Below are 22,326 nucleotides of genomic sequence, written 5' to 3'. Positions count from 1 at the left end.
AGATCCTTAACAATTCATAGAAGAGAATAGGAAAATATTTTAGATGAGTATTCCTATCAAATTGGTATCAAAGATTTAAAAGGTTTGGGTTAAGATATTGTATATATGTCATAGTCTATGGGAGAAACCACCATGGTGACAAATAGAGAGTTAGCTAGAGAAGTGACTAAGAAAAGGGAGAGAAATAGACTCCTAGAGGAAGCCCTAGGGGCCATGAAGACTAAATTGGATGAAGGTGTAGAGACAACTAATAAGGTTAAAGAAAAGTTAGAAGATAGTGAAGAAAAGTGAAAAGCCTTAGATGAGGATTATGTAATTCTTGAGCCTAGCCCTCCAATACAGGAAAAACCTTTCCTTAAGGCCATCAAGTAATTAAGTGGAAAAGTGCTTGAGGAGATAGAGGGAATCTAAAACCACTTTGAGTGTGAGGGAGTCATATAGGCATAGAAACTAAAAGTTGCTTAATCAAGATTGAGGGTACTAGCCCTAACTTGGTTGAAATGCCTCCAAGAAGAGAGGGAAAGAGAAGGAAAGAGGCCAATAGCTAATTGGAAGGCTATGATGGCTAACGTTAACGATAACTATCTACCCAAGGACTATGATATCCAATTACACAAGAAGAGATAGAGTAAGAAACAAAAGAGAAATTCAAAAATCTATGCCTGATATCTAAAGTTCAAGAAGAGAATAGTATTAAGGTGGCAAGGTACATGGGAGAACTAAGATGGAACATGTAAGAGAAATAAATTTATCGATCCCCACTTCTATTAAAAAATGATTTGAATTGGCCCTTAACATTCAGGAGAAGATTAAGAAGAATCATGATACTAACTCAAGAGGTAGAGGTAGAGGAAGAGATTCAAGAGTTACTCATAGAGGTGGATATGAAGGAAGGAGTAATAAGACAAAGAACCAAGCAGACATCAAGCTAACTTAATAGGGTAGTGATACAATTGCCATAGGTAACTATTGGAAATATTCAAGACTAAGCTAAGTTACTGAGAGTGGAGGGGTGAATTTGTAAGTTCTAAAACTTTCACCATTTCAACTCTTAATCCAATAAATCAATTAGTACTTAATTCATAACATCTAATCTAAATCAACTATCAATTAATTCATCACATCTGATCTAATTTCATGCATAAAAAAATGAAAGCATGAAAGCATCCATAACACTTGAACACAAAGATTTGGTGAACTAGAAACCTTCCAAATAGAAAGTAAAATTAGGGTGGGGATGATACCCAAAAACTTTAGTACTAAAACATAAAGTTTCCTTGTTAAGGCTTACATTGATCACTTCTAATGATCTACCCTATTAGGAGCAATTAGGACTACTAGGTCCACCTTGTGAGAAGATTTACAAATATACAATGAAGTATGCACTCGGTAAAGAGATTTATAAAAGACTGTTAGGTCTACCTTGTTAAAGGATTTTGACTAGTTCACTTGTTAGGATGAAGTAGTAGATCTCTAATTTGTAACTAAGTTTGCTGATAGAGATTCCTTAGTGTATTGATCACCTTTCTGTGATAGATATGTCTCTACTACTCCTTATACTATTATTGCCTTCACAATTTTCTCTTTATCTGTTGTATTCATAACTTGAACTTTTCACATTCACATTTACATTACATATATTTACTCACTGATATGGTACAATATATTACTCATATATACCAAACCAAATTACATAATATCAAAGTTGTCCATTATACAAGTTAATACAAATATTTCAAAGTTGGCCCACATGAAGATACTCGAGTTGTGAAGACTAACTTGGTGAGGTTTTGATACTTGGCATCCATTGTCAATGCTTGACATTGTCATGCACTTGGTAGACATAGAAGCTTGGTCCATATTGATCACTTTCAAGTAGTCTTGAATTCGGTCTATACTAGTGACTCAGTAGATATTGTGTAACTTGGCAAACATTGAATCACTTGGTTAGCAAGAAGTAGTTCGGTTAACACTAGTCTTGCATCACATGAACTATGAACTCCGTAGTGCAATGCTTAGCAACTACTAATAAACTTGGTGTATGCTAAAATGCAAGGTTTTAATTGCCAGACTTCATAATGACTGAATCTACTTGGTAACCACTGAGATTAGTCCAAAATACTAGGTAGCAACTATAGAATTGGTGGCTACTGAATTGCATGAAAAATACTGTAAACTATTCAATGATCTTAGTAGCTATACATAATCTAAATAAGTGTGTGTCAATAATAAAAAATTTGACTAATATGTCAACAATATCCCCCTTTGGTATTAGTAACAAAAAGACTTATTAGCTCAAAACTGAATACCTTGTATTCATCACCATGTGATACTAGCTTAGCAGAGTACTCTATATATTTTTGAGATTTTTCAAAATTGATCTTTGTAAGTCTATACAGTATACTATACATCTTTTTCTATATACAACATGTCTTGCTGATATAAGTTCTCCACCATAGCATATTTCTCCCCCATACTATGTGTCTATCTATGCACATGTCTTGCTTTTCTTCAATATAACTTTTCTCCCATATCTCCCATATACATATAAAATTGCTCCAATGTAACTTTCCCCCCCTTTTTGACAGTAATGCCGAAGATTTATTCTAACTTATTTACATAGAAACACTAAAATGGGATAAGAATTCATAATGTACCTTGAGGGTGATTGTCAAGGTTTTAACCCAATTTTCATCCAAGACCATGCATGTATGAATTGCAATTTGCACCCCTACTGATAGTTCAATCATATGGTCCACAATAAAGAAGTTGTTAACATGGACAAGAGTCTTTGAATATACAATATGTTTATGCATAGCATCCATGATTGGAAGGATCATATTTTGTATGTCAATCAATGTTGAGTGGGTCCTTGCTTCTCCTCTTAGTAATTTAGCTTCCATGTCTGACAAAAATCTGATATTCTTGAAATGTGTAGAGCTTGAACTAGGGTCATGTTGCAGCTGTTGAGCACTTACTTTAAGATCTATATCAATTTTGGGCAATTTTTCCTTTACTTCCTTTGTATACTCAATGACATCACATAGTTTCCCAAAAAGTGATGACACATTTGAATAGGACACCTCAAGATTAACCAAAACTTTTGAAGCTCAACTTGATAAATGGATATTTCCTAAGCTCAATGTGCTCCAACAATTTATTGTTAAATTTCTTTTCAGCCTTTTCAACTAGCTTGTCATGACCATCGATGTCCTCATTCAATTTTTGGACTACTTCTCCTAGTTGATACAAAATAGGTTCAGAAGAATCAACCTTAATTCCTATTTCCTTGGTCAAAATATTCTTGGCATCATCAATTATCTTATACTCTCTACCTCTTTCCTCTCTTAATCTTTGTTCTCTAGCATTTTTCTAGAGAGTTCACCAAATATGTACATTTGGTCTATAGAAAGACTGTAAATATCCCATTTGGGAATTACCATTTCCTCATCTAAATCTATGTCTTTCTCTATCTCCTTTCCTTTCCCCAAAAATTTTGTACTCAGTTGAGCCTTAGGCTCAACTATCCTTGCACTAATTTCTTTTGTACCCGAAATGGAAATAATAGTAGACATACTTGGACTTCTAGTAAAAATTGATACTATACTGACTAATGGAATAATTATAGAAATACTTGAAGAATCCAAAATTCGTGAAGACAAAATTATAGAATCCAAAACCGAAGTAGAAAAGATTGGAGAGCTTACCACAAATGTACTCAAAATTAAAGAAGTCAAAATTGGAGAAGTGAATACTAAGGAACTCAACTCGGTAGATAAAGATGGAGTCTGTAGCTTGGTGGATGAAGTGGAAGTTACTTCTATCAATGATATGTTGAGTTGAGTTCAAGCAAAGAGTAATTGGACATTTGATGTATCAGTAGTAGTCACAACCAAACTTGTTGAAGTTTTCTCCATACTTGTTGTAGTTAATGGTTTGCTTGGGGAGTGAGGAAGTGACGCAATGGCTGTTACAGCTATCTTGACTAGGTTAGTTTCCTTATCATCTTTCTTTTCTTCTTAGTAGCCTCTAGACCTTGATCCTCTTCATCTTCTTCATTATGAAAATGAGTCACTTCTTCAACATTTTCTTCCTCATCTTTCTCCTTATCTTCTTCTTCATCACCATCCTTTACTTCAATTGGAAATTCACTTGGTTTATGAAGATGGGGTAAAAGCGCAGATCTGTGTCACCATTTGTGATATTAAAACTTGTTTTGGTCAAATTTTATTTCTCTATCAAAACTCAATTTTTTTCAAAAACTAAAAAATACCCTTTTATAGATCTTAAATTCAATATCATCATTATATAAATTTTTGAGTGTTTTGATTAGTTATAATATGTTAGAATTTCAAAATATTATAAGTTGATATTTCAACATTTCAGAAGATGCTCACTTAAAAAAGGGAAAAAAATTGTAAATCAAACCAAAAAAACAAAAAAATTATATTTATCTCTAGAGGAGAGAGTCCTCTTCATGAATATGTATTTTTTTCTCAAGAAGGTGTAGATTTGATTGGGAAGTTTTGACAGGAGGAAAAAATTGTTGGCTTCTGAGAAGATCGAGCTTGAGTACTTATAACAAAGAAAATATAGATCAAAAATAATTATTTCTTTTTTTGTGCACTAGATATACATGTCATCTATACGATATTTTCAAATCAAAACAAAAAAAAATGATTTGCATTTTTTTTTATTGACGGGAACGACACCCTATATTTTTTATAGTTAAAAAAGAGACTTCAAAATAAAAGAAAAGAATAAATTCTTACTCAAAAAAATTTTAAAAAATAATAAGCATAAATTTCATCCAATTCTAAACATTTCATTAGTTTACATCATTTCCAAATTCTAAACACAAATACCATTTTTTTGGTCATTAATGTTGAACTGTCACATTCTGATATCATGTTTCTTCATAAAAGGTGACACAGGTTTGTGCTTTTACCCGATGATAAATATTTTTCCAAGAGTTTATAGCATTTCTAACAACATGGTCAATATCTTTAATTATCAAAACCAAACAAGTATTAAACCTTATTAGTTTTTCTTTGTTTTTCTTTAATGACTCTTTCACCTCAACATCTGATATTCTTGGCAGTAATTGCCTCAAGGTTTGTGCATATATGTCTTTGACTATTTCCCTAGCAAAATCCCATCTTGTCTTTATCTTCTCTAGTAATTCAATGGAGACTTGAAAGGTGCTCTGGTCTAGTGAGTACTTCCACTTACCCATTTTGTTCAGCACCAAGTCTTCAACTTCCTTCTGCTCTGCCTTAGTCTTGATTTCATATTTCAAAGATTTAAAATTTGTTATTCCTGATCCTTTTTCCAATTGTTTTAACATGTCCTAGAATGTGGAGGTTTTCTGAATACAATATCACTTTCTTTCTTTTGTGACCTCTTTGTGAAGACTACAATGGATGACTTTATAGGCTTGGTGATGATCACCTTGCCATTTTTCTTCAAAGGTTCTTCTTCTTTCTTAGATTCTTCCTCATCCTCTACTTCTTCCATAGGTGCACTTGATTTCAGCTTTGCTATCCTTCTCTTCCCTTTGTTAACCACCTATGCGAGCTTCATTTCTAGCTCAATTCTGGCCTTGGCTTCATCATAAGTTCCAAAATAAGGGGCCTTGGGATCAACAGGTTCATTGACAAGGGCTTTAATGATGTTGTTTGTCTCCTCAATATTTACCTCATAGCCAAGAGGTTTCAACCACAGAACTCTAGGCTTAACAACCTAGATATATACCTTGTCACTATTGACCATGAAACATACATCATCCTTGTAGTCTTCAACTAAATTCTTCAGTATCCTAAACCTATTGTTCATTTTCTCTTTGAATACATCAAAGTAGTTTTCCTTGATGCTGGCATAGTTCTCACCCATTTCTACAATATATTCATTTATTTGGTAAAGTACAGGCACATCTTTTCTCTAGACTACAGTGCCTTTGGAAGGGAAGAACTTCTGAACATAAAAGAATAGACAGGTTAATATTGAACCAAATTTGCATAGGTTGTTCTTTGATGTTCTAATACTTTCCATATTTTTATTGAATTGCCTCAATAATAGATCACCAAGGTCATAATATAAGTTTTTCTTAACCACTTTATATGCCAAATCCATGGCTTCACATGACACATTGTTAAATTGGATTGAACTATATATCTTATGCATAATAATATGAATTTCAAATTTCAATTCTGCATCTATAATGCTACTTATTTTCATACCTTTTCCATCCCACTCAACTGGTGTTTTCTTCTCCAACTTTTCCCAACCTAGTGTTTCCATTATTTTGGCTTTGGCTAGAATGGGGAGGCTAGTGATTTAATGAATCATCTTCTTTGTTATTAGAATTGGTTGTTCTAACCATAGCTATTTATTATGCACTTGGCTAAGGATAAACCTAATCTTTTTAATTTGAAATTCTCAGGGCATATGGGGAATATGTGTCAATCCTTTTGCTTCTAGATGTTGATGGTCAAGTTTTAGGTTTCCATCAACACATAACTAACCCAAGGCATCATCCATCTCTAGAGTACCAATTTCTTGAATAACACATCTAAAATGAGTACGAATGTCATTAACAAGAAGTACCTTAGGAGGGATTTGGGATTGTGCTCTGCTTGGGTTTAGGGTTTCAGAAACCATAGGCATGACCTTGAAATTTGATGCTTTCCATTCAACTCCTCGAACCAACATGTTAGACCCTTTCTTGACCTTTCTATTGCTAGATGCCATTTTAGCTTGGTAGCTTGAGAGAACTTTTGCAAGAAATTTGCTCTAGTTGCTTTGATCGCACTAAAAATAGCTCTTCATAATAAGACTCAAAAATTCATGGTAAGAAATGAATTCAATTCCCTGCCTTTTGTTACAAATTCACCATTAATCCTTGGTATGCAGGTAGATAGGTTGACAGACTGTCATCTACTATATAGCATTGATTACGCAGTGACATCTTTACGATTTGGTAACCATGAGTGCCTTTGTTACTCCCAATCTTTCTTGGTGGAGTCTATGACTTGACCTTACTCTGTAGAGAAGGTAACTTAGCAATAATTGATACTAATCTTGCTCAGTGATCCCTTTGTATCTTGTATATAAATTTGGATCTTTGTCACCTTTCAACTAGAACTGATTTGGATGTCTTCTTTGATAGCCTAGTTCTAGTTCTTCCTTGAGAACTTAATTAGAAATGGTAGAGTCACCCAATTCTTGAGTGACTTGACCATCATTGCTTAGACTAGTATCCTCGGTATACTTAGGAATCCATTATTGTCTCATCTGCTTTTGGATGTTATCAGCCTTTGCTTTCTTCTCATCTTCAATTCTACCAATGTTCATACAAGTCTTGGCAAGATGACCAAGTTTTGTACAAATGAAACATCTTTTAGTGGTATCTTATTTTCCTCGTATGATGTTTAACACAATTCATACCAATGTGTCCAAATTATTCACAGTAATGATATCTACACTAGGTATCATAGTCCCAACCAAATATTTCTTTCACAATTTATCCTACATGATTCAATGTCTTTGTTTTGCATTCTGATGCCTTGTGTCCATGTTTCGTAGATTTATGATACTAGCCTTCAAATCTTGGTTTCTCTTTGCATTTATTAGCCCTATGACCATGTTGATTGCAATTTTATTACTTTCCATTGAATTTTGCTTTTTCATTGCTCCAACATTTGTTGTATGTATCGCCTATCTTACCATAGTGATTACAAGTAGGTCTTTGATTCTTTTGAGTAGGTTTTTTGGAGGATTCACCTTCTTCTTTGTATCCAATTCCTGATTTTCCTTTTTTGCTATAGAAGTTTTGCTCATTTAGTTGATCTATGTTTGCTTGAGATTTCATCATTCTCTCATTCATTTGCTTCTTAGAGTTTAGGTCATTCCTCAATCTTTCATTGATATGTATTTCAGATCTCAAATCATTTTCTATTATTTCATTGATTTGTCTTTTAGAATTTAGATCATTCCTTATTCTTTCATTTTCAAATCTTAGTCTCATAATTTTCTCATTTGTATTGGAGAGCTGATCAATTAGGTCTTCTTGCTGAAGTGATTGGTTCTAGATTTCATTGTTCCTTCTATCTATCTCTTCTATTATCTTATTTCTCTATTCCAAGAAATCACATAACCTTACTGACGGAATTTCTTGTTCTCTTTTTAACATTCTTACTACTTCTTGTAGGGAACCATTCTTCTCTAGGAGTTCTTTGATTGCATCATTTGCTTCATCTAAACCACTCGAAGGATGAAAGCCTTCAATTCTTTCTTGAATGTAAAGATAATCATTCATTTGATTTGCAATTTCTCTTCTTTTCAAGGATTGGGAAAGTTGCTCCTTAGCTTTCTTGAGTTGGGCAATGATCATTTCCAGATCCAACTTTTCATTGTCAATAGATTTGTCAAATTTGAATATCTCCATATCCTTGATCTTTTCTCAAGCCACTAAACTTTTTTCTAAGAACCACAATGCTCTTATACCAATTGTTGGAAATACTCAAGACTAAGATAAGTTACCGAGAGGTGAGGGGTGAATCAATAACTTCTAAAACTTTCACAATTTCAACTCTTAATCCAATAAATCAATTAGCACTTAATTCATCACATCTAATCTAATTGCATGCATGAGAAACTAAAAACATGAAAGCATCCATAACACTTTAACACAAAGACTTGGTGACTAGAAACCTTCCAAATAGAAAGTAAAATTGGAGGGATGATACCCATAAACTTTAGTCCTCTAGTATAAAGTTGGCCTGTTATGGCTTACATTGATCACTTATGATGATCTTCCCTATTAGAAGCAATTAGGACTGCTAGGTCCACCTTGTGAGAGGATTTACAAATATACAATGAAGTATGCACTCAGTAAAGAGATTTATGAAAGACTGTTAGGTTTACCTTGTTAAAGGATTTTGACTGGTTCACCTATTAGGATGAAGTAGTAGATCTTTGATTTGAAATTGAGTTTGCTAATAGAGATTCCTTAGTCTATTGATCACCTTTCTATGATAGATATATCTCTGCTACTCCTTATACTATTATGTCCTTCATAATTCACTCTTTATCTACTGCATTCATAACTTGAACTTTTCGCATTCACATTCGCATTACATATATTTACTCACTAATATGGTACAATATATTCATATATATACCAATCCAAATTACATAATATCAAAATTGGCCATGATACAAGTTAACACAAATATTACAAAGTCATCCTGCATGAAGACACTCAAGTTTTGAAGACTGACTTGGTGATGTTCTGATGCTCGACATCCATTATTAATGCTTGACATCATCATGCACTTGATAGATGTAGAAGCTTAGTCCATACTAATCACTTTTAGGTAGTCTTGAACTCGATCTGCACTAGTGACTAGTTAGATATTGTGCAACTTGGCAAACACTAAATCACTTGTTTAGCAAGAAGTAGTTTATTTAACACTGGCTTCATATCACATGAACTACAAACTCGATAGACACTAAAATGCTCGATATCCATTGATAAAATTGGTTTATACTAAAATGCACGATTTGAACTACTAGACTTCATACTGATTGAATCTAGTCAATAACAACTGAGATTAGTCTAAAAGACTTGGTAGCAACTATAGAACTTGGTGGCTACTGAATTATATGGTAAACATTATAAATTGTTCAATGAGCTTAGTAGCTATACAAAATCTAAATAAGTGTGTGTCAATAATAAAAAACTTGACTGATATGTCAACTGCAAGTATAACATGGATAGAGGTTTTAATAGTGGTGGAAGAGGTATACCTAAGAGATTTAGAAGAAGTTCACAATTTTCCAATAGGTAATGTTATAATTGTATTAACTTAGGCCATCTTGCTTATAGATGTCCTAACAAAGCTTCATAATCACAAGCTGACAAAAAGGTTTCCTATATGCAAGAAGAAATAAGCATTAGTATAAGTCCTGAAGTGAAGTTAGTCTTGATTGAGAGAGTGAAGAAAACCTCCTGTTTGGAAGGGTGTTGATCAAAGAACCAAACAAGGGGGAACCGAAGTAAATAAGGACATTTTTTAGAATTAAATGCAAGATACTTGGAAAAATGTGCAAGGTGATTATTGTTTTAGGGTCTATTGACAATATTGTCTTAGAGGAAGTAGCGCAAAATTTGAAGTTTGTCTAAATGACTCAGACACATCCTTACAGAGTCACTTGGTTGAACAAAGGTTAGAATGTGTTGGTGAATGAATAGGTATGGGTTGAATTTGCTATAGGTCTATACAAAGATCAAGTACTTTGTGATGTAGTGTCTATGCATACTTTTCACTTTCTTTTGGGAAGATCTTAGCAATATGACAAGGATGTAGTCCACCACGGCAAGGAGAATTTATATACCTTCAAGAAGAATGGATTCAATACAATTTTCAACCCATAGTTGATGGAGAATCTAACAAAATAGTACAACCTAGTGTCTTGGTAATGAGTGGGAAAGAGTTCCTTCATGATATCAAACATGAAGAAGGAATGGGGTTTTCTATTGTGGTGAAACCTAACGAGGAAGATACTCCAAATAAACAATTGTACCTGTTGAAGTGAAGCAATTGCTAGAAGAGTTCGAAGATATCATATGTGATGGGAGATCAACTATATTATCTCCTCAAAGAGAAATATTTCATTAGATAGACTTCATACCAAGGGCATCATTTCCTAATAAGGATGCATAAAAGATGACACTCGGCCAACATAAGGAGATTTCTAGGAAAGTTCAAGAGCTCCAGTGATTTTTTTAGTGGCGAATCTTCACTAAATGGCTATTCTATATCTTTGGGAAATCACAATTTGGTGAATAAAACCTACATACAGGGTCAAATAGGTCACCAAGATATTAAATAATTTGTGTCCAAATCCCAAGCTAATCGCCAATTAGTTTACTCATAATTGGTCCCAAATCCTGGTTCAACTACCAATGTAATATACATTTAGGACATATTTATTTTAAACTATTCACCAGCCTTCACCTTGTTTTTTCTTATTGGATAATGACATTTCGCCCCTAAAATAAAATAATATATTTCCTGGGGCCGAGTGTCGCCTACCATCTTACCAATGCATGTCTCCAACTACCCTAGTGTAGCCAACTATTTTATATTTTGGACTTTGGGACATGTGTATTAATTTCAAGAAGATTTAGAGTTTATGTTATAACATTTAAAATTAGGCCCAAAATAGAGTTTAGGCCATTGATCTATCTTACATCAATGGTCTATGTCAATTCCTTTTACGATAACAATGATAACATGCAAAATGACATTGTCACGTTGACTAAGTTGGAAATAAGAAATGACACTTTATTAATTTAATCTTAATGGAATGATAGACTAAAAGTACATTGGCCATTGTACACTTGTCATATGGGTCATGGCCCACCCATGACTTTGTAAAATCACTATAAAATTAAATAATCTCTCTGTAGAAACTAACAAATTAGCTGACTATGTTAATATTTTGCATTATATAAAATAATTAATTCACCTCTTACATTACAAAAATGTTTATAAAAAAAAAAAAATCACCTACATCTATTTGCTTGCAAAAAAATAATAATTTAATTCACTATGATTATTATTAAATTTTGATATGGAAAGGAAATTTTTTCCAATAGAAAATAAATTTCTGCCTTGCCTTGAATAAAAAAATCGCCCTCAATATGAAAAGTTTCCTTCATATTAAATGTTAAATTCCCCTACATTTTACATATTTTTCTAGCGAGGGGTTTCTTAAAGTTATCCCTGAAGAGCTCTTGGATCAAGGTCTAATTAGGAAGAGCATTAGCCCATGTGTAGATCTAGTTGTGCTAGCACCAATGAAAGGAGGCAAGTGGAGAATATGTACTAATTATAGGAAAATAATTAGGATTAATATTAGATATAGATTTCCTATTTCTAGAACATAGGACTTAATGGATTGCCTAGAAGGTGCTAGATACTTTTCAAATATTGACCTTAAAAGTGGATATCACTAGATTAGGATGAAAGAGGGGGATAAGTGGAAGATAACTTTTAAGACCACAAAGGGAATTTATGAGTGGTTAGTATTGCCATTTTCTCTAACAAATGTATGTAGTACATTCATTATATTGATGAAAGAAGTGTTGAAAGATTACATAGGTAGGTTTATAGCAGTCTACCTAGATGACATACTATTTTTTTAGTAAGACCAAAGGAGAACACATGAAGTACCTAGAACTAGTGTTGAAGAAGTCACAAGAAAAAATAGCCATGAAATTGGAAAAGAGTGATTTCTTGAAATAAGAGTAAATGTACCTAGGTTTTGTGGTATCACAAGGTGACTCAAAAATGGATCCATGTAAAGTAGAGGCTATACACGAATACATGTGCACTTGTTTTCCTTCCAAAATTTTCAGCCAAAGGTATGATTTCTTTTATTTTTTGCTTTCCATCCCTGTATTAGTTGAAAATGTCCTAAGCTTTCCCTAGGTTGGTCAAAATTTTGACCAACTCAAGTCATAACCTTAATATGTTAAAAATATATTAGTTGAAAAGTATGTTAAAATTGATATATTCACACGGGCTAATAGCCATATCATGATAATTTTATGTTATTTTATTCCCGCATAGGCATGGGAATTTGCAGGTGATATTGGGTAGTGAGCGATCGTTGTAAGCAGCACAATTCAGATTTTGTTATATTCAATACTCAAACAAGCCCAGTTTTGATCCTATGGCGAGCATTGCACATTTCACAGATTTACTCAGTATGTTTCCTCTATTTTTCTTCCTCGATTTGTCTTTTATAATTCCTTCAGTTAGGTGGGTGGAAGCGTGTATTGTTTGGAAGTCCGGCACAAAGTTCAAACAAGCTGAATCGGCTAATACTTTATCTTCCTCTTATTTCTAGCATAGGGATTTAAGATTTGTTTCTATGAATATTTGTTGATTTTAATTTTATGTTTGAGTGTACGAGTTTCTCGGTCAAGTTTCTCTATCATACCCTTTTTAAAATGATGAATTCTTGTCTTCTTCTAGTTTATCCACCGATGTTGTTCAAGTGATGTAATGATAGTTTAGCCACTCTGTGAATGTGTTCTGCAGAAAACATGAAACCTTATAAATAAGATGTTTTCTGAGCAATGGCATCTCCTTATTTTTGTTTGGATGATAGAACTGCGTATTCTGCTACCTTTCTTATGATTTGATTCCTCCTCTCTCATTTGATGCCTTAGGTCTACCTATAACCCTCATCTTGGAAATGGTAAGACATGTCTCCTTCTACAGTTATGTCTCTTTGCAGAGTGGTGGATGTTCATCATATTAGTATTTCATAAATAGATAGGTTGCTGCTTGTAACTGATGTTTGTTTATGTAACTTCACCTTTACGAATGATTGATCTTAATAGGATCGCTGCATTATTATCATATCATTTTTTCAATTCTGAGTACTGTTGACTTTATACAGATCACTGGTACTCTTATCATCAATTTCCACTTATTATTCACGTGTTGTAATAAATTGATTAACTAAAGTGTTTAACACCCCTTTTCTTAGTCGTACCAGTCTATTGAATATTATATATTATACCGGCCTCTCTGATGATATTCTTTTGTTGTGAGATTTCTTCTGTTATACCATATTAGGTTCAAAAAAGTCGTAAGTCTTTCAAGACAGATTTCTGATGAACAATACTTGTCTAGAAATCCTTCATGTCAGGACATGACATAGACTAGCCAGGTGGTATCCAATAATAGCAATATATCTAGTAAGTTTTTTCCCAAGTAGATATATTATAAGTAATATGTTCCATATCATATCAATGCCTTTGAAACTGCATTATTATAGTGATTGTATTGGTTATAGCACAAATTGTTGACTGGTCATGTAAGACTATCATTGACATGCTTGTACTTCCTTACCCAAACTAGGAATAACACCCTTGGTTATACATACATCTTCAACCCAAGATCTGAACCATTTCTTCTTGTTTCTAAGCTTCTCATGATCTAAACCGTACTACTCTAAGCATTCAAGGCATGCTTAACCATAGTTACGCTTTCACTCAAGTCCTAATGACACAGAATCCTAACTATAGTTTTAGGCTTGAGAAGTACAATAAGTAAAGGTATTGCTTGTGAGACCCAATTGCTTCTATTACATTCATTTTAAACCTAACAAAAATTCAATAATTAGCCTCTTTCCCATTTTTACAATTGATGTGCATCTTTTTACATGGAAATGCTGAATATAATGAGCTATAATTTTTCCATGTAACATAGATATATATTCAATCCCTATAGTTTCAATCCAGACTCTGCAAAATAATTATGTTAAAAATTATATATCTAGAAAAAGAAAATTGAAACCTACAAACTTAAATTTCATGTCTTTGGGTATCATTTCTCTTACAATAACAGATTGAGATACAGTAACAGAAGTATTTCTTGTAAAAATCTGCCTTAACTATCTTCAGATCTGCATCATTATGACCAGTGGTGAATTATTGCGCAAATTCCATAATGCTTTCATAAGATGATTTTTGACTACTTTTTCGTGCTTGAACTTGAGGTGTGATTGCTTATACATATTTAGGATAATGCTATCCATCACAGAATTGTTTGTCGAACCCCACTACAATAACAAACCACCAGTGTCATCCTGCTTAATTGCTTTTGTTGCTGATTTCTATGCCTTTCCAAACCCAAACCTTAGAAGTCTAAGCAAAAGACCTAATGCATTCTTGAACCAAGTTACCAACACATTAACTCTGAAGTCTTTCTTACCTTGTGAAGAAAATCAAAGGCCAAATGAAAATTCTATTTTTAGTGTGAAGAAATTCTATAAATTATCAAAAATCCATTCTCACCAAACAAACAAAACAATGTTCAATATTGTCAAGTTAAATTGACAAAAATATCTCTTTAGTCATCTTTTCCAAAGGATGTGATATTTCACATTTGTCAAACCTAGACAACTAGACAATAGCACTAATAGTTATGCATTCCCATCTTCATGCTTAGATTTCAATCAAAGACTATAGTAAATCAAAGCCTTATGAAGTCACCACAACTCACTTCTTTTGCTCTGGATGATCATTACCAAATGTCAATTTACAGTATGAATTGGTGCTTCATATAGAGAGATTTAATTTATACCATAAATTTTATCATAATTGTAATTCTTTCAAATTACCATTCTGACCAGCTATCAATTGGACCAAATTAATAGTTGTAATGCATAAAAAGCTAAGGCTATAACCAAGACTGTATCTTCATCCTATCCTGCTCTATTGCGATCCTGTGTAAGCTTGTTTGTGTTGTTGGTTATGAGCTTCTCCAGATCCATTCCTTCGTATCATTTATCTCAAAATGACCAAGTAGTATCGATTAGTAGCAATATTTCCTTAATTCCCTAATAGGTAAATTATGAAATTTTACATTCCTGATCACATCAATGTGTTTAAAATTGCATCACTATGGCAAAGGCAATGCGTGTGTCTGAGAAGAAATTGCATCCTTTTCATCCTTTCTAGACCTGCCAAGATCTTTTAATCCTTTTATTCCCATTCCCTTTTTGAATTGATGTGCATGTCCTTACCTGGAAATGCTCAATAAAAAGAACTATAGTTGCTCATATACCATTTAGACCTTCCATCTTTGCTATTCCATTTAAGTCTCTACAAAATAACACATGCACACACACTAATATATAGAGAGAGAGTTAAAACCTACAAATTTAGATTCAATGTCTCTGGGTATCAATTATCTCAAACTAACCAAATAATAGCAACACTTCTGATAAAAATATTTCCTACTTCACAAATTATAAAAATATATACCCAAAGTCTCATCAACTAGGGACTCATCATCATAGAGAGTGAAGTACATTATTATGCAAATTTCATACAGCTGCAGTAAGATAGTTATTTACTACTTTTCACATGTGATTTGATTTGTAACTACTCTCTTAAACTAGATATAGCACCCTCATAGATATTACCATCCTATCCTGCTCTACTGTGATACTGCATAAGATTGTCTGTGTTGTTGGTTATGAGCTTCTTTGGAGCCAGACCTTAGTATCATTTATCAATTAGTAGAAATGTTTTATTATTTCCCTGATAGGTAAAATATGAAAAATTATGTTCTTGACCACATTAATGTGTTCGAACCTGTAGTATATGGAGAATATGTAAATTATTAATTTAACCCGGGGTCTGTAGGAAAATTTCCTTTTTTAATTCCATAAGGATATGCTCATGTGCTTATTTTTCTTATTATTCTTTTTCCTATGCAACAGTCAATTTATAATTAGCTAAAATTACTTGCCTTGGATATTATAAGGTAATTGCATTTTCAATTTTCTTTCCTACAAATGGGACTTTACATTCATCTTTTTTAGTTCCACTCACCATTGCCTTGCCCTATCAATATTGAATTGTTGCAAAGAAAATTTACAAGAATTCTTGTCTTCTTGTCTTCTTCCAGTTTATCCACTGATGTTCTTCAAGTGATGTAATGATGGTTTAGCCACTCCGTGAATGTGTTCTACAGAAAATGTGAAACCTTATAAATAAGATGTTTTCTAAGCAATGGCATCTCCTTGTTTTTGTTTGGATGATAGAACTGCCTATTCTGCTGCCTTTCTTATAATTTAATTCTTCCTCTCTCATTTGATGCCTCAGGTCTACCTATTACCCTCATCTTGGAAATGGTAAGACATGTCTCCTTCTATAGTTATGTCTCTTTGTAGAGTGGTGGATGTTCATCATATTAGTATTTCATAATTAGACAGGTTGCTACTTGTAACTAATGTTTGTTATATGTAACTTCACATTGATGAATGATTGATCTTAATAGGATCGCTACATTATTATCATATCATTGTTTTAATTCTGAGCACTGCTGACTTTATACAGATCACTGTTATGCTTATCATCAATTTCCACTTATTATTCATGTGTTGTAATAAATTGATTAACTAAAGTGTTTAACACCCTTTTTCTTATTCATACTAGTCTATTGAATATTGTACATTATACCAGCCTCTTTGATGACATGCTTTTGCTATGACATTTCTTCTATTATACCATATTAGGTTTGAAAAAGTCATAAGTCTTTCAAGACATATTTTTTATGAACATACTATATTGAATTCATCATTACTTTATTTTAAATATTTTTTAATTAGACAGAGTCTTTAGACACTAAAAATTGCTAATGATTGCCCACTTATCTAACCTGATAGTCTACATTGATCCCAGGCTGAGAGAAATAGATCAACAGTTTTAAATTTATGTGGTGAAGTGTCAAGCTCTCTGTGTTGATACTTGGATAGGTCCATTTTGTAACAATTGGAGAATGTCAACAACATTAGAATCGATGCAAGAACCTAGAAATATCACCCCTGGTCAAAAAGGAGGATGAGATGAGGAGACAGTAGCTGGACCTGGTGCAGATAAAAGATGGCCTATTTGGCATGGAGAAAGTGTATTTTGATTGCTTATGACTAGTCAAAAGGTTGCTGGGATAATTGGTCACAAAAGAGAGTTTGAAGAAAATGTGTGAGGAGACAAAGTCTTGCATCAAAATTCTAGACAGAGTGCTAGGCATCCCTGATCCTGTTGTAAGTTACATTTTCATCTAGCTTAAGTAAAGATCTTTAAGAAATTAAAATATCTTATTTGTTAGAGTCACATTTTAATGCAAGCTAAATAATGGTGTTCTTGTGTTGCAACTTTGGTGAATTCTTTTCCTTATTTTTTCTTTTCAGCATGTATTTCAATCTAATATTTAAACTATTGCAACTTTGTAGTTTAAAAACTAATAAATGATGTTTAATACCAGATCTTAACTTGTATTAAATGATGTTAATTTTTTTATATTTAAGGTTATGATCTCAGCAAAGGATGAACTTGATGTAGCTATCTCCCTAGCTATGGATGTCATGCTTAAGGTTCATAAGCACATAATAGAGGGCATAGATGTAATGATAGATTCTAGTCATGGGCAACAAGGTGTTGGGGGGTCAATTTCAACTTGGATGCTGCTACCTGGGACACAGATTGGAAGTTTAATAGGAAAGCAAGGATTAACAATAAAGTCAATTCAAGAAGGTTTTGGTGCCAATGTTCGAGTACTTGGTCTTGGTTTTATCCTAATTCTCCTTTTTTATTAAAAAATTGTTTATATTAAAATTATTTTGGTAATTTTTATAATTTATTGATTTATATTAGTCAAAGTTAGCTAAAAATTCAAAACTAGCAAATTATTGAACGTTTTACACATAATTTGGGTTTTCTTTTTTAAAAATGATTTGATTGACAAATGTAATTTTTGAACAATGAATACTATATCCATGTAAATGAGATTTCTGCACATTGATTCTATCTTTGACATGCATAGCTTCAAGATTACATTGAAGCAAGGTTCATGAAAGGTCAGTTTGTGCATATTTATGAGAGAGTAATGCACAACAGTTAGATTAGTTAGACATTTTGGAAGGTTGAATAAGTTGAGAGCATTGAGACAATTTTTTTTGATGGAATGGTTGTTTGCATGTCATTTTTTTACTTTTTGTAGTCCAATGCAATGTAGGATGGAAGACGTGTTTGGTCTTCTTGAGAGAGATTTGACTAAACCTGATAGAATTGTGGAGGAGCTTTTATAGCCAAGTGGTTACTTGAAACTTGTTGATCTCAGTCTTCTAAGTAAGTCTTCCCGATCTACTATTTTATGCAACTTGTTGTTCCTCTTTATGTTTTAGGTTGGCAATCAGTTATGTATGAAAAGGGATTCCTTTTGTGTCTGTTTGGCGATTTGACTTCATTTCTATTGTACTAGCACCTAATTGATGAGAACATATGATCAAGTAAAATTTTCATCTATTCTACCATATAGTACTGTATGCACGTGGTTTTTTATATGAGAAGCATTGGTGCTAATATTTTTGTTGTTGCAGAGGCTTGGGATGAGCTATTTGTTAGGATTCAGTTATTATCTAATTTTTTGCGCAGATTATGTTGATAGAATTGATGCCAAACGTGTACTTGGACATGGATTATTTAAGGAAGGTAGGCACACCAAAGTATCTTATCCATTAGAAGGACACCATGTAGATGTGGCTGGGCATAGTTTCCACAATGGACGCTTCATTTAGTGCCTATGGGAAAAGGCCTCATCTCTGCCAACATACACACAATATCTTTTTCTTTTCTTTGTATTCTCATCATGGAGTATCTTCGTATCATTTTTTTAATACAAAACTGGTCTTTATTGGAAGTTACAAAGTTGCATGAGTTATATGCATGGCTGAATTCTTATATACACACACACACACACACACACACACACACACACACACACACACACACACACACACACACTTCATTAAAAAGTAGATATATATGCATGTGTGCCTATATATCTACCCATGTATGTATAAATTTATGTGAGCATGCAAGGATTAGTATATATGTATCCATGCATGTATATTTGTGTGTGTGTGTGTGTGTGTGTGTGTGTGTGTGTGTGTGTGTGTGTGTGTGTGTGTGTGTGTGTGTGTGTGTGTGTGTGTGTGTGTGTGTGTATGTGTGTAGATTTAATATCAATTAAAAATCATAATATGATAAATTTTATGTTCATATGCTTGCATAGTACCAGAGTGATAGCATGATACCATTCAAGAACTGGATACTCCTAAATGGTTATAGTATGATCTTTAATAGATAATAGAATGAATTAGACATTTTTAATAGAATTTCACCTAATGCATTGCCGATAGTATGCATAACAAACCTGTAGTGCATTGACACTTCTTTCAAATTTTGAAATGTATTGAAGCTTTCTTACTCTAGATCTTTGTGCAGATTTCCTATTTGCTAAAATTTTGGAAAATAATCAAAATCTTATAAGAACGGGAAGGGAGAACCCAATAAGAACGGGAAGGGAGAACCCAATAACAAGACACCTATAGATTTATACCATTCAAGTGATTCTAAGAATTCATATTTTAGGGCTCAAAATCTAAGATGCAAATAATGGAAGGCTTGCCTTTTAACCCATTTTGGATCAATGTTTGCGTCAAGTTTCATTGTTGGTGATGATAAGGGAATTTTAGTCTTGGTGGTCTAGAGTGGTTGCTCACTTTTGTTAACACTTTGAACTTTTGGCTCACTTTTGAACTGGCTAGACATAGTCATTACATTCTCTTCCACTGAAGGCTCATTAATGCTATTGTGATCAAATGGAGTTGAGGGATTCTCAAAGGTTGCCTATTTGTCTAAACATCTATTATCCAAAGAAGATGTCTAATGATTAGGAGGATTAAAAGATTGGTTTGACTTACTTTTGTTGAAAGGCTCAACATAATTAAACATGAACATAAGCTACTCCTCATCCAATCTATCAAAGTCTTGAGATCCTTTGGAAGTTATAGATGCTGCACTTCTATAATCAAACTCATCTTTCTCTGTAATTTCCTCTATTGGATTAGAATTTGTGGGGGCTTCCAGAAATGCAAGTGAATCACTTGCTGATCATCTATGATGGGCACCCTTCTTTTCTGATATCTTAGAAGATGTGTCTAGCACATCATTTATCCATGATGGCTGGCATTGTGAGAGATAGCCTACTAAAGGTGTGCGCTAATGTTTCAAGCTATGCCCTTGGAAAGAGAAATTATGCCAGCCCATCTACATATTATTGTTATCTTGACCACGAGAACCCATGAATGGTGGGCTTTCAGGAGGTAACTAAGGCAACTTTGAGGATGTGAGTCCCCAATTCGCTAGAGAATCATCACTAGTTTCTTGCTATGCCATTCATTGTAAATATGAAAAAATTGGTAATGTGGAGTAGTCCAAAATTTTTTTAAATTCTTTTGATAATATGCAAATTTTAAAAGAAATTCTAAAATTTGGTCCCTTCTCCTATTCTTTTCTTGATTCTTGTTTTACACATCGTTTGAGCTTTGCATATACATTTTTCCTTTAGTTTTTATTGTTATGTTAGTGGCATTTTTCAATTGAGGTATTAGTTGCAGGCATGTGTACATACGTATGTGTTGTAGACTTTGTATCAACTATTCTATTTGCAAAAAACCATGTCTTTATTCCACCTTTGGACGAAGTTGTGGTATACTCTCACAGATGTGCAACTTATGATCTTCTTGTCAAGACTATAGAAAAAATTGAAGGTGCATTTGCTCATCCACAGGTATGCAAAGGCCATTTTTCATTGTTTTGCTGGGAATATTGAGATAGTAATGAGATGGTTCCTAATTTTTTTTGAATCGTAAATGTTTTACGTGTTCATTTCTTTCTTTTTAATCTCCACAATTCTTGTTTCATCAAGTGGTGCAATTACAAATCATACATTAGAGGTATATTTTTCTAGTCTATTAGTTGTTAATGATAATTTTTGTGGGAAAAAATAGCTTTCAACCATTGTTTTCAATAGGAGCTCTAATTTGATCATTTCTAGTTCTTAGATAATTTTTCCTTTTTACATGAAGGCTTGTTAGAGAGGTTGTTGCAGACTACTACAATAGCTTAAATGTTTGAGAAAATATCCTTGCAAGAAATTGTGTATATTTTGGTTGAATTCTAGACAGGAATCTTATACAGCCACACATATATGATAGAATAAGCCTTTTATTGTCTATTCATTTCATTCATAACTAATGATAGCTACTTTTACTATTTTTTTTCCTAGACCAATTTCACATCCAAGTCAGCATAGATTATTGCAACAATGTATAAAGCCTAGAAAATTGCAGTGTCTACATTTTTACAAGGATAAAATTCTTCAATAGTAAATCCAAAACATTAGATATGTGGCCGCAATGTTAGAGTTGGCTTCTATTTGAACCAAGGGATGTAACTGGAAAGGTTAAAGACAATATTGACATCATATCTACTTATGTGAAATACATACAGAAATTGGAACAACATATATATGGTCTACTATAAATTCCAAAGTTTCTTTTGAATTGAATGACTTAGGAAATTTGCATCTAGGTTATATGTCCCAATTAAAAAATATCGCTACATCATTATATTTTGTATAATAAGAAGTGTTATTTCTATTTATTGTTTATTATATATGATTTCAGTTATGGAAACTAAGCTATTGGAAAAATTGCATGTCTGAAACATAATGGCATCTCCAAGATTATTCTAAATTGAGACATCAAAACATTTATTTAGGCCTACATTGTTCCAACCCGTACATTTAATTTATGGTTGTCTAATTATAGTGCCAAAGGTTAGGATTGCAGAGCAGACGTCATGTATAAAACGGTGATAGAGAA

At 33.0% G+C, this 22,326-nt stretch overlaps 1 pseudogene; it reads right to left on the bottom strand.

The window, feature by feature from the left end:
* Positions 1–14,484: 14,484 nt before the first annotated feature.
* LOC149571610 (basic leucine zipper 34-like) lies at positions 14,485–20,836 on the bottom strand (annotated as a pseudogene).
* Between the last annotated feature and the right edge of the window lie 1,490 nt (positions 20,837–22,326).

Source organism: Cupressus sempervirens, chromosome 2 (genome assembly GCF_028749045.1).
Source record: "Cupressus sempervirens isolate cs-2001-9-10 chromosome 2, ASM2874904v1, whole genome shotgun sequence".
Taxonomy (NCBI): Eukaryota; Viridiplantae; Streptophyta; class Pinopsida; order Cupressales; family Cupressaceae; genus Cupressus; species Cupressus sempervirens.
This window is presented reverse-complemented; position numbering and strand designations above follow the sequence as displayed.